Source organism: Pinus tabuliformis, chromosome 3_1, assembly GCF_031772625.1.
Source record: "Pinus tabuliformis cultivar Carrire ecotype Pingquan chromosome 3_1, CPIR1, whole genome shotgun sequence".
NCBI classification, from domain to species: domain Eukaryota; kingdom Viridiplantae; phylum Streptophyta; class Pinopsida; order Pinales; family Pinaceae; genus Pinus; species Pinus tabuliformis.
In genome coordinates, this window is record NC_142301.1 from 86847040 (window position 1) to 86862480 (window position 15441).

Sequence of the window (15441 nt, forward strand, 5' to 3'; positions counted from 1 at the left end):
TGCCAAGGTCTCCTTGCAACAAAACAGAGAGATTCAAGTTTATTTGGATCTTCTTGAAAGACTGCTTTGAGCCCAGGGATTGAAGGACAATCCTTGGTCTCATGGTTTTCTGAGCAAATTACACATGTTTCCACAACTTGTGCTTCCAAGGGACATTCCCTTAAAGCATGTTTCTTCCTACATTTCGGGCAAAAGATGGCCAAGGCCTCGGCTTCTGCTTTCTGTTTATTGTGGATCTTAAGGGTGTCTAATTGTTCACTAAGACTCCCTAAGATGTCAGTTTTGAATTCATCAAGCATATTGCCGATTTCAGCCCTACTTACTGATCCAGTTGCAGATTTATTTGCTCTGAGGAGAGAAGGATCTCTAGGCCCTTTTTGAGTTTTTGATTTGCCCCTTGAGAGATGGATACATAGCTCTGCTATATCATTGAGTGAAAGTTGAGATATATCTCCTTTCCCCATCATGTTTAGAATGTCTATCCATTCATCTCTAATGGCTTTTAGTAGGAGGGCTTTCAAGGTCTCCTCATCTAAGCTACTCATTTTTGCTCTTTTCAGGTTATATTGAAATCTTTCAAGTAAATCCTCTAAGTTCTCATCTTCTCTTTGTACCATTTTAAATACCTCATCCTTGTGGTTGGTAGGCATACAATAGTCCAGGTACCTATCCAAAAATGTCTGTTTCATATCATTCCAAGACCTAATGGACTGAGTGACTAACCCCATGAACCATTTCAAAGCTTGTCCTTTCAATGTGGAAGGGAACAATTTGAGTTTTTGAGTGTCATCCAAATAGTCATAAGTTCTACATACGACTTCAAACTCAAATAAAAATGTTTCAGGGTCCTCAGTTCTTAACCCATGAAAGTTTGGGAGGAAAGATGGTGATATTTTTTTCATAGTGGCTCGAGAATCCTCATCAACGATAGGAAACCCAAATGAGTTATCCCCATCTCTATTTCCTCCAATGTGACCTCTACCTCCTCCATTGTTTCCTCCTCCTCCTCTACCTCTACCTCTACCACCTCCTTCCTCTGTCATAATGGTTTCCCTAGAGACTTCAGAATCTTCTGGTTCTTCTACAAAGGGTGAATGAGAATGAATTTCTCCCTCTTCCTCAGATGATTCTACTTCTTCAATTACAATTGGTCTTTCTGTAGAAGAAAGAAAAGGATCTCTTTCTGATTCAAATTCAATAGAAGGTGTGGGAGAGTCAATTCTTGCCTCTTGAATTCCAGGAATCCTAGGGCTAGGAGTGTCAGTTGGAGATGAGGGAGGTGTCTCTTGTCTATTCCTTGAAGTAGATGGACTTGTAAAAATCGAACTCTTGGCTCTAGCTAAAATCCTTCCCCTAGAATCTCTAGCTCTATGCATGTCATTTTTTTTATTTTTTCTTCAAGTCAGGCTAATAATTCTCTTTCTGATCTTCCAGGTCACTCTAGGTGCAAGAAGAGAGCATACTTAAGAAACTATTAAACCAATAACTTTCTCTTTTCTGATCCTCCAGATCACTCTAGGTGCAAGAGGAGAGCATACTTTGAGAGGTTATCAATTTCCCTTTCTTGAAATTTTCTTAATTTTTTTTTTTAGAATTGGCTACCTAATTTCACTTCCCCGGCAACGGCGCCAAAATGTTTGGTCAATTTAGTGTTGTCTAAATTGCTATCATTAATTGTCAACCCGGGGCTCGTAAGCTGATGAAGTGAAGTGTACAATATATACTTAAGCAGCCTTTCCTAGTTCTTTTTGTCGTTTTTAGTTTGTGTTGGACTTACCTTCCTAATGTGATGTGATGAAGTTATAAACAAGTGAGTGAATGTGTGTGTGTGTGGTGGTTTCTAAATGCTTCTTGAACTTTTTAAAGAGAAAGCTTGAAAAGTGACTTGCAATGGAATTGAAACTTCAAATGAAAGCAAAGCATTAAACAAAGTGACTAATGGCACTAGTCCACTATCTATGCTGCTGATAAGAACAAAAATAGCATCTATGTTAACTCAATGGAAAGTGAAAAACACTACTTTAACTGCAAAACTTAAATGACAAGTCATAACACTTCATTCTTCCTTAACATTCTGCCTCTAGCTGAAATTGTTCATGTGAAAAATAGTTAAGAAGGAATCAGTAATATGAGTCCAAAAGCTAATCAAACCAAGCTGCCACTCAATGATATTTTGGTCCAATAAAGGTTAGTCAATTATGATGAGAAGACCATCAAAAGGTTAGTAAGCAACTTGTCAAAAACCTGATAAAGTAAACTAGCAATGAAACTAAGTAAGCAAGGTAAAAATCAGCAGCTAAGACAAGACAACTTCAAATACCATCAGTGATAAAAAGAAATAAAAACACACTATCCCGGGCTCCTAACACACCTGCAAGAACAAACTGATCAGTTCTGAAAAGTGCTGGAAATGTAAAGGCATGAAATCAAACTGTACATTATTATACATGTTCAAAGAAATGAAAAACTGCAGAAATCAAACTATACATTATTGTACATGTGAAAATGAAAACAAAGAAAGGCAGGAAAATAAAGTTAAATGCTACTGTACATAGGTTGTGGCAGATGGGGGCCCTACATCCACTCAACCAGCTAAAGATCAGCTACGTAGAGATGAACAGGAACAGTCTTCTTATATTAAATCAGCATGTCAAAATATAAAAAACGTAAACGCTGTATGAAACAGTCTTTAAAACAGAGTTTTATAAACAAAGTGATTACAGCCAAAAACTAACTTGAAGACTAACTACTAAGCGTATGCAAACGCTTTATTTATAGGCACAGGGACAAACTGTCCTCTGCGTAAACTAAGCAACTACAGTCTTGACTAATTAACTACGCAGCAACACGCAGGCAACTCCGTGCACGTTTGGAGGAAACGGTCATCATGGGGAGTAAATCTATGGTTAGATCATGTCCCTTGCTGTCTTCGTGGCATGGAGGAAGTGCCAGCTGTGGTTCCGTGTCTCAGTTGCTCACGCAGAGTCGTGCCACCGTCTGGAACTTTGTTGTTTGACCGTGGGTGCACCTGCGTTGACCGGGGGTATATATGAACGAGTTGGCTTAGCTGATAGCACACGAACCATGTACACAGTCATACCAACGTGCCCATGTGGCCCGTTCCTTGAGAAAACACGTGGAGTATAGCAAACAACAAAAAGGCTGTGGAATCTCTGAACAGCTACGGAATTGCTGAATAGCTGCGGAATTGTTGAACATGTACCAAAATTCTAAACCAACAGTCAATCACTAGCACAGTCAACAAATCATGTTAAAAAGACATATAATGCAATGAATTGAACAAGTTGATGGAGGAAATGATGACAAAAGAGAGAAGTGAATAGGGAAAAGCTGTTGGGAGGATAGGTAAATGAGTGTAAGGTTGAGGCTCAACACGCACTCTGTAATGTCACTTACAAAATCATTTCCAAAGTTATTGCCTCTCGATTGAAGCTGATGCCACCATTACTTATCTTGCTAGAGCAATCAGGATAAGTGGAAGGTCGGCAAATCACGGATGGCATCATTCTCAATCATGAGATTAAACACACCCTAAAGCAGCTCAAAAAAGCAGGTATGCTTCTAAAAATTGACCTCTCTAAAGCTTTTGATCATTTAAGCTGGACTTACATTCAAAAGATGTTGATTGCCTTTGACTTCTCCCCTCCCTGGGTTAGATGGGTTATGAGTCTAATAACCTCCACCTTCTTCTCCATTCTGGTCAATGGAATCCCTTCCAACCTCTTCCATCCTTCTAGAGGAAGCAGACAAGGAGATCCTCTTTCTCCCTTTCTGTTCGTTTTAATGGCAAAAGGGCTTAGACGAAGTATTAAAGAAGCTCTTCAATCCCAGTAGCTCAAAGGCCTCTCCTTTCCCAACACCCTTGCTTTTACCCACCATCAATTCGTGGATGATAACATGCTGTTTGGCCATCCCTTAGTTCAGGAAGCCCTCAATTAAAATCGCTTCTGAATGAGTTCTCAGAAGCCTCTAGCACCAACATTAATAAGGCTAAGTCCCAAATCTTTTTCTTCCATGCCCCTGCTATCACTCAGTCTTCCATAGCCCGTATCTTTGGATTCACGGTAGCCACTCTCCCCTCTAAATATCTAGGTGCACCTATGACTAACTCTGCTTTAAAACACTCTACCTGGAAACTGCTCTTGGAGAAATTGGAATCTCGCCTTTCGTCATGGTCTTATAGAGCCCTCAATATGGCCAGCCGTCTAGTGTTAATCAAAGCTATCTTGCAATCCATGCCTCTTTATCTTTTTTCAGTACTGGCAGTGACAAAATGGGTACTCAAAAAAATAAAAAATCTTCAGAGGACCTTTATGTGGGGAACATCAGGACAAAATAGAAAATGGGTACTCATGAAATGGGTTGCGGTCTGCCTTCCAAAAATCTTAGGAGGCATTGGGCTTTGTGATCCTTAGCATAGTAATGCAATCATCGGGGCACGCCTTTGGTGGAAATGGATCTCGGTGCCACATACTCCTTGGGCCATCCTCTGGATAGGCAAATATGCAAACAACCGACCAATAGATGATCTAATCCGACTCACAGAAGTAGGCAAAGGATCTTTAATCTGGAGCGCGGCTAATCAACACAAAGATATTATCCAACAACACAGCCTCTGGTAAATAAGGGATGGCAATAATGCATGGTTTTGGGATGAATCTTGGTATCAAAGACCCAAGCTGAGGGACCTAATCAAACCCCACCAAATATCGGAATGGGACGAGCATCTGATGGACAAGGTTAGCCAGCACTGGTTGCCTACTCTCACACAAGGATATAAACAATGGATAAACTCGGACCACATCATTAGGCAAGGCACAGAGTCCATTCAAAAAAATCTGGAGGCAGAGCTTGTTAATAGGAAAATTCGTTTCTCTGATAAGAAGGATATAATATGATGGGGTTACAATGCATGAGGAAATTTCACCACCCAATAGGCTTACAACCTAATAAAAAGGAATCACACAGTCAAGGATCCTCTTTGGAAAAAAGTTTGGGCCCCCAACATTTGGCCAAAAGTCTCCACTTCCCTTTGGTTGTTATGTCAAAACAAAATACTCACTTGGGACAATTTGTGGAAAAGAAGCTTTCACGGGCCCTCCATTTGCCCCAACTGTAAACAACAGGAAGAAACCACTCTGCATCTCATGAACTCCTGCCCTTTGGCAAATAGACTCTGGGAAAAAGCAAGCTTCAGATGCCAAAAAGAAGGAAGAATTAAAGAGGACATCACCAACACCATCCGTAGTTGGGCAATCAATCCATATAAGAGCAAACTGTTAAACTCTTTATGGAAAATCATCCTAGGTCTTCTCATGTGGACAATATGGAAAGAAAGAAATTGTCGCATCTTCAAAGACCAATCCACACCTTTAGAAGTCCTATGGAACAATGTTTGCCAAAACCTTCAGGAAACACTAATGCTCCAAACTTGGTATGGAGAAGACTTTCCTTCCGTTCCACAGGAAAAGAATATATGGGCAAACTGGAATCTTCAGTTGAACCAGGTACAGGAAAATCATCATAAATTCTTTTCACACTACAAAATACCAAACAAATGGATCCCTCTACCCCATAATATGATACAACTAAATTTCGATGGAGCATCCAAAGGCAATCCGGCCAAAGCAGGATATGGTGGAGCATTCAGGGATCATCAAGGCAAACCTCTTCTAACTTTCCTAGGTTCAATTGGCGGGGATACGAACAACTTCGCCGAATTAGAAGGGCTATGGTAGGGGCTTCTTCTAGCTCAACTTCACAGTTTCTTCCCACTTTTAATTGAAGGCGACTCTCAGATTCTCATTAACATGGCTAATCAGAATCTGCAAGGGACCCCATCATACAAAGTAGTTAGCAGATGGAGATTGGCAGAAAGATTAGAGCTCATCGAACAATAGCTCTCCACCAACAGAGCAGTCACCTTGAAACACATCCACAGAGATGGCAACAAAGTGGTTGATCTCCTAGCTAATATAGGGGTTGACAGTGGCCGGACTCTACATACTAGCTCGCTTAACACTATTGCCATTGCATCCCAGATAAAGGATTACAATGAATTGGTACAGAGTGAAGAAGCACACCTAGATGCGAGTGATCATAATGTAATTAATGTTGATTAGATGGAAGGACGGCGGGAGGCTTGGCCACATGGCTACCTGTGCCCCCTCCCAGGCCAGATTAAGGCAAATTCATTGTGACTTGCAGGCACCATTAATATGGTGCTCAAGTCAAGAACTCTATAACGAGCATAAGGAAATGGCCTCCACAGACCATAACTCATTCTTCCCTCCCCTGATAAACAGCACTTGCCATCCTTAGGTTGTGGAACCAAGCTCTCGCACCGTCACTGACAGACGATGTTGGTTGCTCAGCTGCGTGGACGTGGGAAATGGGTATCATCTCTCCTAAATGACCCACTGTAAGTTGAATCAAGCTCAAAACCCCTTCTTTTTCCCCCTAAATAGCCATTCTAGTCCCAATAATTCCTCTGCTTCCCGAAGTGTCAGCTCTGAGACTAATTCAGTCATGGCACGCATTTGACACCGCATGCGCAGCAGAAGAGGGGTCAGTCATGGAGGAAGCAATCATCCTCCCGCTACGCCCAACCCTGAATATGCTCCACCCTCCTCTTCTCCAGAATTTACTCATCCCCATGGCTCCTTCTCTGGTATCTGGTAGATACCCAGACACGCGCAGTGGTAGAGGGCGGTCTCAGCTCCAGGGTGACCGCAGAATGAACACAACCCTCCATACTGCAAATTTTCCCCTTCCCCCTCATCCCTCTCCTCATACGACTCATTTCCGCTTCCATAGTTCTCTAAACTGGCCCATCATCACCGCCACTCTTACCATATCCTTCACTGAGGAAATTGACCTGCAGGAAGCTCAACCAGGAAACAGCGGTAAGAAACAGAGGGCCGCTCAACGGAACAGGAATGCCCAAGATCCAGGAACACAGGAGATGGTGGAGAACTCTGCCACCGACGGTAGAGCAGGAGACACGAAGGCAACTGGTGAAGTCCAGGGTGACATGTCAAGCAAGCATGCAGCAGAGGGAAGCTTTGCTGGCACTCAACCAGTTCGTGGAATCTTGCGAGGCACGTCAGTAGAGGAGGAGGAGTGGTACAAGTATGCGTGTCAAATTGTTGAAGGACCTGCTACAGACGACATCCAGGGGGTCCATCCTGACTGACGATTGGGTTGCCAGGTGTCACCTTACTGATAGCTGGAGGTTTCATATGTTGTTGTCTGATTTTTTGCTATGTTTTGTTTTGAAAACATTCCTTCTAGTTTGATTCACTAGCTTTCAATCTAGGTCCCCTGTGTGGCTTTTTTTATGTTACAACTTGTGACCCCTGCATGGGTCTTTTCTTCTAGTTTCACGGAATGGTTTCCCCCTCGATGGGGCAGTCACGTTTATGTTTGTGATATTTTTTGACAAACTCTGTTCAGCACTGCAAAGGTCATCGCTTCGTTGTATTTTTATTTTGTTTCATATCAATAGAATAGTATTACTTAGAAAAAAAAAAGACAACATGGAAGGCTCATAGAGTTTGAGATTTTATTCATTCATTACTAAGCAAATGAGAATGTATGGGGTTAGATTGAGTCTATATGAATTATCTCCCACATTTTCCAATATCTCGAAATGACCATATCATAGACCCTTGATCTTCTTACCAGGGCCACATAGTCTTTCTTTGTTCAATTCTAACCATATTTTGTCTCCCACTCTAAATAACTTCTCTATTCTGTGTTGATCATGCTTGGCCTTGTATTTTTTTGTGACTTCTTTAGCATCTCCTATAATTGCAAATGGATTTATCTAACATTTTCAATAATTTTTCATCTCTTAATGGATCCCTTGTGAGATCCCCCTTCACTCCCCTTTCTTGTCCATATACAACATCCAAAGTTGAAGGTGGAAAATATCTAAAGCAAAGTTTCGATTGGGACTTACTAGTAGAAGTGTGGTTTGTTCTATTATAAGATTGTTGTACATAGACCATATTTTCATCCTAGGTCTTGAATGCTTCTAATTTTAACCCTTCAAAAGATGAACCAAATTCTTGTTGACTACATATGTTTTCCCATATGTCTGTGGATGGAATGTTGTAGACCTCTTTAACTTGGTATCCATCTTCTCCCACAATATATTCCAAAACGCACTAAGAAATTTGGTGTCCCTATCTAAAATGATGCTCCTTGGTATTTTGAAGTGCACCTAGGCCTATTCAAAGAACAAGTTTGTTGATTCCTTCCCTTTGATGGTGTTGGTTAGGATTAGTCAAAAGGTTAAGAAAAGTCCCAAGTGTTGCACGGGTAGCTATACCCATACAACATAATATAGATGGTCAATTGTTAGAATAAAGCACAAGCATGACTTGCATAATTTAAATGTGAAAGAACCAATATGCAAGCAAATAAACACATCAAAAACACAAATAAAATGTGAAGTAAACTCTTTATTAGCAATGGATCAAGGCTTTGAAGGCCTATGAAAGAGACATAAAGGGAATTATGTTAATCTAGGGTAGCCTTCTTCAATCCCTATGTCTTTTGCTAATCCTCTCTCTACTAATCAAGATGAGTTCAAGCTCTTCCAATGGTGGGAACTTGTCAAGAGATATTATGCATACAATAACTTTTGAGTTTGGGGCAATCCTAGCAATATTTGGGTAGGATAACACTAGTTTTCTTCTCTTATCCAAATGGTTACGCATGACTCTTACTTATAGGCTTTCTTAAATATTTTTTGCAACCATTTCATGGTGTGAAAGGAGCTCAAGTCCATTGTGGGCTTCCCATGTTGTGGAGGACATCATTAGGGCTTTGAGTTTCAATATTACTTATCATTAATGGCCATAGATCTCTAAATTGGCCTATTTGAATTTAGTAATTTCCTATTGATGGGATATTCATGACTTCTCATGTCATTTATTAATGAACTATCAATTTATATGGATCCACACCACTATTGGAGGGAAATTCATGTGAAATCATGCAAAAACTAAATCGTGACTTATGGAAAAATACCCATTTTTAATAATAATAAAAATCAAGTAATTTTGTGTTGCAAATTAATTTTCACAAATAGTTACCTTTATCTTGGTCATTTAATGAAATTTTTGGTTAGCACCTGTAAAGTCACGTGAGTGATAATATTCTCTCCCCATAATATGTGAGGTTAGGATAAAATTTATATCCAAAATACATCATATTTTTCTTGAATATATACTACTTAAATGGTGATGTGACACACATACACATACACACGCACACAAAGGGAGGGAGAGAGAGAAGGACATCTTGTAAGAGATGGAGAAGGGACTGCCTACAAAACACATATCTAATAAAAGAGTTATTTAACATATACACATGAGTCAGGAATGTCCCATTTTCATGATCATGATCAACAATTATGATTACAATCATTGATAAGGTGTTGAATACTATTTTCTGATATGCCTAAAGGTGTGATAGTTGATGTATGCTGAAGGAGAAATTTGCATCAACCTCAGGGGCATTGGTGTAAGTAGAATATGGTTATAAGGAGAAAATCTCTAGGAACTTGACATGAACAAAAAATTTCAAATTGATGGTGGAGGAATTCGTGTCAAGTCCAGGGGTCTTCAAGTATAATTGAAAACTGTAACTATTGTAAGGTAAGACTCACCTTGATGTGAACATATGATGAAGTGAACAATGGGGGGGGAAATGAAAGCAAAGATAAATGATGAATCTCTTTGTTACATTCAAGGTTCTTCAATGATTTGTAAACTACCATGGATATTCTATTGGACAATTCATTACAACATATCTAATAAATTATACATTAAAATCCAAAATCTACATTATGAGAGTTTATTTCTCTTTAGATTTATGGATATGTAAATTATTGTTTATTGTGTATGCATGCAAATTACAACTATGTAGAAAATATAGAACAATGAAATAAAAACTCACAAACCATGATTAACGCAAGATATAACCTAGGAAACCCTTTCAAGAATAAACCCACCTAGAAGGTGAGGTTGCTTTGCTCTCTTTCTTTCAATAGAAAATGGTTGCGAGTACAAATAAGTAAGTCATGTGGCCCATGGGCCACTATAGTGTATAAATCCTCTATGTGCATATTCTCCCTATCTCTTTTAGCTACTATTCTTGTCTGTGGAATAAATGCACTTGAAAATAATAGAACCACTTTTCCTCCTTGTGGCTCGGGTATAACACAGCCCGAGAGCCTACTAGTTGTTAGTTTTGAGTCCCTCAACTCTTAACTAGAGTTACAATATGGAATCTTCTAGAGTCTTCCTCATAGTGATCACATGGTGAGCCCCATTTCCATGAGTAATGGGGTTGAAGTTTCTTTATTGTGTTGATAGGTAATTCCATATTCATTAACATATTTTACTTTGTTGATAGCTTTCTGGATAAAATGTTGTGTGCAGATTTAATTATTTCCTACGTTTCGAGTGGTCTCACCACCCATCATGAGGGACTCATGTAAGCCTAATGATGGGTGGTGAGACCACTTGAAACATAGGACATCATTAAATATACAGAGAACATTTTATCCAAAAACCTATCAATGTGATTAAAATAATTTTTATTTTATGACTTTATTATTGACTCATTCATCATAAGATTTCCATGCCACACTAATATAATGGCACTTTTTTTCAATATTATTTATTTTTGATAGCCATTGAAACTCATTTAATCAAGCAAAGTAATCCCTATTTCTCCTCCAACTTGAAAAGACAAATTCTAACAAAGTTATAAATTTTGGATCTTATCAAAATATTCAATTTAAATAAAACAAAATTTGGGAATTTTTGCTTTTCCTTAAATGTAATTTAAATAGGATTTTATATCTATTAACTTATAAGGATAATATAAAAAATCTTTATCACAATTTTATTACAATTCTCTCCCTTTCCATTAACAAGTTCTTTATCAAGTTGTTATATAATAAGTATAATAGAAGTACTAACCCTTCATATGATAAGGATTATAAAATTGTTAGAAACATGATCATCGGTGCTTCTAATAAATATTTAAAACTTGATAAAGTAAATGCATACAAAACTCTTATTAAAAGGAAGAAAAGGTAATATATAAATAGAAGAGTGAGAACAACTACTGCACTGAACTAAATCTAATGCTAGAAAGTTTTGGAGGAAAATTCCAATTCATAAAACTAAAGAAAATAATTTGATTCTCTTGAAGAACTAGAATTCCTACCTTAAAAACCATTATGAATCTCCTAATGCCATGGACACCATTTTAAATGCCGATATAGAAAATGATATCCTTTCTTTGGAAGACATGAGTTTGGGGTTATGTAAATTGCTAAAAGGAATGAAAAAGATATTGAAGTTTACCAGGCTAAATTTTTTAAAATGGGAGGATCTATCCCCATCCCTCACATACACAAGCTCTTCAATTTGACAATGAAATAATACTTCCCTAAGCCTTTCATGTAAAGCCTTATTGTGTCCATCTTTAAGAGTGTGGATAAAAGCATTTCCTCTAATTATAAGACTATTATGATCAACCACACATTCGCCAAGTTGTATGGAATTATTTTGGAAAAGAAGATTAGCCCATGGCTAGAAATCCATAATAAAAGACCTAAAGGCCAAGTTGGGTTCAAAAGATATCATTCAACTATGGACCACCTTATTGCTCTCAGAATCGTAGAGGAATATTGCAATAATAAAATTGATCTCTTATGTTATTTCAGTGAATTTACAAAAGCTTTTGACACCATTCCTAAGACAAATATGTGGGATAGGTTTAAAGAGATAATGGCTCATCTCAAGTTGAGGGTTATTGTGTCAAGGTTGTACGATAATTAGGACCACTAATGGTTGATCTGAAGAAATCAAATGCAATATCAGAGTCAATCAAGAGTGTGTCTTATCCCCTACCCTTTTTGGACATACATTGATAGACTAGAAGATTGTTTGCAGGGAAAATTTTAAGGGCGAAATTTTGCCAATTGGATATTTTCTGGAAAAAATATTCACCCATTTGATTAAAAATTCAATATATGTGTGTGTGTGTGTGCATGCGAGTGAATGTTATTCACCAAAAAATTACCAATTTAAATAGAAAAATATATATTTTTTTATCAATTATTCACTTACATTATATATGTATGACATTTCAAACCGGAAAGGTTGCCCATAATACTATACATAGGCATAAATTTGAATTGTTAAAAAATATCTTGATTGTTTGGAAGATGCAGATTGTGTTGACCCCGTGCTCATTGGTATAGCCAAAACTCTTCCCCTTTATGCTAACGATATTACTCTCTTGGTAAAGATCCATTGCAATCTTGGCAAGCAACTATGAATCATGCAAGATTTTTGCTCCAAGATGGGTATGATTATTAATATTGAAAAAAATAATAATAACTAAATCCAAAAATATCACATATGATCCTTTCATATGACAACAACTAATTGGAGGAAGTTCCTCCATACAAATATCTTGGAATCGATACCCATCATAAGCTCAATTGGAATTATAGCATTGAGAAAATGATAAATGAAGGATAGAAAGCTTACAATGGGCTTGAAAAAAAATTGTAAGTCGGTAGATCATTAGATATGGGATTAAAAAAAAACATCTTTAAGGCTCTCAACAGTCCTGCTATTTTATATGGATGTGAGGTTTGTGGTTGTAATGCAACTTGTAACTTACAATCTCAAGATTAAGAAAATGCTCCCTATCCCATCCTCGTGATTAAAGAAGGACTTTCCCCTATTGAAAGCATGGCTATGACTAGGTCTGTTGTGTATAAAAGAAGTTAAACAACATGGTAGCCAAAAAGTCTCTTAAAATTGCTTCTAACTTTGGCCAAAACCCCCACCTTCAGCTCAAGTGGGTATGGCATAAATACGCCTAGTCTTGGCTTGACTATCAGGGGATAAAGGAGGATATCATTTTGTTAAAAAAACTTAATATTATATTATTATTACTTCAAATTTTTAAGGAGAAATTGTGGGGTGAAAAAAAGTTAGAGAAAAAAAGGAAACTAAGATGTTATAAGGAGGTAATTAACCCCAATCTTGAAAATCAAGAGTATCTACATATCATGAGTAATGTGAAGAATAAAATGAACATTGCTAAAATAAGGACAAATTATCATGAGCTTCATAGTGAAACTAGGCCCTTGGTAAATTTCCAAAACACCATGTAAAATAAACCATATCAAATTTAGTGAATGTTAATCATTATTATTAATTAATTGAGAACTAAATTTACAAGTTCAAAATCAAAATAAAAGTAAAAATAAAAATCTTTTTGTTTAGATAAAGCAAATTTTAAATATATGATTTAAAGAAAAAAATCGCTATAATTTTGAGGATGATATTTTTTTTTTTTTTAGATTATATGTTTAATATAGAAATAAATTCAACCCTCTAGGGAAGCTCAATTGGTCATGGCTGTGAAAATGAAGTATTATGTTATAAGAGGTTTCAAGTTCAGATCTCCCGAGTTTATGTGTAGGCACTTGTTGGGGACTACGTGTGTTAATAGTGGTAGTTGTTAAAATCAAGCATGTAATAGTAATAGTGGTAGGTCTTAAAGTATGTTAATAGTGTTGGAATATTAATTCTTACTTGTCTCAGTTGCGACTTTCTATGTAAAGAGTCTGTTCCTATTCTATAAGAGTGGTTTCCCTAGTTTGGTGTATGGTTGGGATATTCTCTCAACCAACAGATTGTATGTCTAAGATAATTTTCATATCTTGAGACAATATTCTTGTATATATGTAATGTGATATTTGATTAATTAATGTGAATATAGTTTGCACTATCAAGTTTTATCATGGTATCAGAGCCCCTGAGGGCCTGGTCCCTTCTGGGCTAAGGAAATAAGTGAGTATATTTTGTAGTTTTTGTTTTTCCATCAACACAGACTTGTGGAGTTGTGGCACGCATCGTGTGTGCATGTTCTTAGATTTAAATCTTGTAGTGGTGTGATGCAATAAAGTGTTGGAGGTTCTAACTGTGGAGATGGTTGTCTAGCGTGAACTGCATGGGCGGGAAAGCGACTGTTTTGTGGAGTTTAATGGCGGCTTATTGGGTCTAGTCAGAAACGACAAAGCTCGAAGTTTAATTTTGTGGTGTTCTCCTAGCCTCGTGGTAGTTTGGTGATTCTGGGGCCTTTCGCAATGACAATGTGATGAAACACTCATCTCAGATCTTCGAAATGGGGCCGGATTCAAGGATTTCTGCAATGGCGATCGTCTTATTTCTGATGGCCTTTCTAATGGGGCTCTTTCCTTTTTGTTCAGCTAAGATCTGACACACGGAGATCAGATCCGATGACCGGTCGATCATCCCTTTTGACGAATTCAGATTCACGCACAGAGGCCGCCTGGAAATCCATGTGAATGACCCCTCCTACAAGAACTTGAAGGGGGAGAAGATCGACCCCACTTACATGGGGTTATTCCTGAGCACTAGAGATGCCTAGGCTCACGTTCTGCAAGATCTGGAGCACGACAAAATCCACTGTGTACTTGAGAGTAAGCTCATCGTACACCTCTTTACATTCAAGGATTTGGAGAATTTGACTTACTATAACAAAACCTTCCAAGGTTTCGAGGAAAATCAGTATACTCTGGTCTTTGTCAATTGTATCCCCGATGTTGTGGTTTCAATGGATGTAAAGACTGTTATGTATAATCTTGAGGGATTCGGTGATAGCACCAGGGATTATCTTTCAGCCGGTGAAACCCTTCTGTCGAAGCTCTATTTTTCGTTGTTTTTGATATATATTGTGCTGGCTGGGGTTTGGATCTACGTGGTTGTTAGAAACCGCCTGACGGCCTACCAGATCCATGTATTTATGGCCACACTCGTCTGCCTGAAAGCCTTTAATCTCATCTGCGAGGCAGAGGACAAGTATTTCATTAAGAGGACCGGAACAACCCATGGATGGGATGTTCTATTTTATATTTTCAGTTTTTTGAAGGGAATTATGCTTTTTACCCTGATTGTTTTAATTGGCACTGGTTGGTCCTTCTTGAAACCCTATTTGCAAGGCAAGGAGAAGAAAGTTCTCATGGATTATGCTTTCCAATTTATTATAGACAATGGTGGGCTTGACAGTGAGGATGATTACCCTTACATGACCAACAATGGCAATGCTTACAGAAAAAATGCCCATGTGGTGACGATTGATGTCTACAAAGATGTGCCTGAGAACGATGAGAAATTGTTGAATAAGGCTGCAGCTCATCAACTGATTTGCCGCCGAGATCAGAGAACTCTGGATAGTGTCTTGCTCATGCAACTAGAGGTTTACCGCCTTCTTCTTTTTCTTCGGGTCAACTTGACAGAATTGGAGTTTGGGAAGGTAAACACATTGAGCCTGATCAACTCAATGTAA

The 15441-nt window shown here is 38.1% G+C and overlaps 1 pseudogene; it reads left to right on the plus strand.

The window, feature by feature from the left end:
• The first annotated feature begins 14256 nt into the window (after positions 1 to 14256).
• On the plus strand, positions 14257 to 15441 carry LOC149185903 (protein CANDIDATE G PROTEIN-COUPLED RECEPTOR 7-like; annotated as a pseudogene).